This window comes from Octopus bimaculoides, chromosome 1 (genome assembly GCF_001194135.2).
Source record: "Octopus bimaculoides isolate UCB-OBI-ISO-001 chromosome 1, ASM119413v2, whole genome shotgun sequence".
Taxonomy (NCBI): Eukaryota; Metazoa; Mollusca; class Cephalopoda; order Octopoda; family Octopodidae; genus Octopus; species Octopus bimaculoides.
The window spans coordinates 12,325,757-12,327,895 of NC_068981.1; positions in this window are offsets into that span (position 1 = coordinate 12,325,757).

The window sequence follows — 2,139 nt, forward strand, 5'->3', positions numbered from 1 at the left end:
TCTCTCTCTCTCTCTCTCTCTCTCTCTCTCTGTATATATATATATATATATATATATATATACATACATACATACATTCAACGCCTTTCAGTTCCGTCTACCAAATCCAGTCATAAGTCTTTGGTCGGGCTAAGTCTATTGTTGAAATCACATGCTCAAGGTGCCACGTAGCGGGACTGAACCCGAAATTATGCGGTTGTTAAGAAAGCTTATTTTCCTATGCGCTACTTAGTGTGTTGAACATCCCATATGAATCAAAATTGTGCTTGTGATGAGGCTATCTAGAAAATGTATTGCATCATTTTATATATTGGTTTCAAATTTTAGTACAAGGTCTACATTTCGGGGGATGTGTACGTCGATTATATTAACCCAAGTGTACAACTGGTAATTATGGCTGCACGAAAGAATGAAAAGCAGAATCAATTCTGGCAGCATTCGATCTTCAAGACTTACCGTCAAAAGAAAGGGGTGCTCTCATGAGTTTGCCAGCTTTTTCCCTTGTCTTATTCCGAGCATTGGTTTCAGAGTATGGCATACGGCCCTCAGTTTTGGGTGAGTGTATGAGTCGATTATATCGACCTCACTGATCGACTCGTAATATTTTATCGACCTCGAAATGATGAAAGGCAAAGCCGGAGGAATTTGAACTAAATATTTTGCCCGACATGGTAAATATTTTCGCATCTCGCCGCAATGTCTAATTAAAAATATTACTAGTTTGAAAGAGAAGGCATCTTAAAATGTATGTGACTGATTTTTGCAAGGCTTGAGGCGTAATTTACACTTAGTAACCAACAGCGTACAGGAGATGGACAAATATTAGAAAGAATGAAAGAATTATATGTAAGCCTATAATCAATCAGAAAGCGTAATTTCCCGGGCAATAAATTCAAAGGAAAAGTTCCCAGATATTTTCGGGACAGAATTTAGAAATGTTATAAAGGAAATGAAGAATAATAAAACTGGAGGTAAAACTGGGATTGAAGTAGACATAATAAAAGTGTTTAGGCCAAACATGGAGAGATAATTCTCTGAATTATATACAACATGTCAAATGACCATAAGATACAGTATTTTACAGGGCGTGATATCTGTTTCTTTATATTATTGCAAAAGGATCGCATATATCAGGATTGCTAGAGATTACCAGTTGTAGCATTTGCGTTTGGTTTAGGATTTTCACTTGATCTGAGCTGTAGACGTTGGCAGAGTCATGCTGCTGTCCTAGTGAAATGAAGCGATATATTGGGACATACGCTGGTAGATCTCAAGGTGAAATCTCTGGTTATATGTGTAAGTGAAAGTTATTCTGTCCTTGCCCGTCTTGTCAGTATTCACAAGAAATTAATTCCTGTCTAGTAATAACCCCTCTTACACTCATAACATTGCTGTATATGATGAGATAAAAATTGATCTGATTTTCTGAGCAGAAATTATTTCCAAGATCCCAAACAATATGGCGTCTATGTACGGCAGAAAATGTATCACATTCCTTTTTTTAGAGTTTCAATTCACCTGTTTAGAACTAGCAGCTGAAAAATAAGCAATGCACTGTGACAAATGCCCAGCTACAGTAAACTAAAGTAATGTTATTTTCTCGAGTCATAACGACTCATGATTCATAAGAGTCGGCTTCTATGGCGTATATATTCCACCTCTGGACCGGATGCCGGTTCGTAACAGGATTATTTCTTTTTCCAGGTGAGTGGACTAGAGCAATGTGAAATGAAGTATTATGCTCAAGAACAAAACCAGTCCCCCGTTCTAGGAATCAGAACCACAATCTTACGATCAGGAGTCCAATCCCCTGACTACTAACCCACACGCCTCCATCCAACTACAGATTCATCGCATCAAACTGGCAGTGTCATCTGTAAAGACTCAATCAGCGTAAATAAACCGGTAATGGCATATTTTGTGTTCACAACTGGATCTGCCTCAAATAGATAAGCGCAGGAGTGGGTGTGTGGTAGGTAGCTTGCTTACCATCCACATGGTTCCGAGTTCATTCCCACTGCGTGGCATCCAGGGCAAGTGTCTTCTACTATAGCCTCGGGCTGACCAAAGCCTTGTGACTGGATATGGTACACGGAAACTGAAAGAAGCCCGTCGTATATATATATATATATATATATA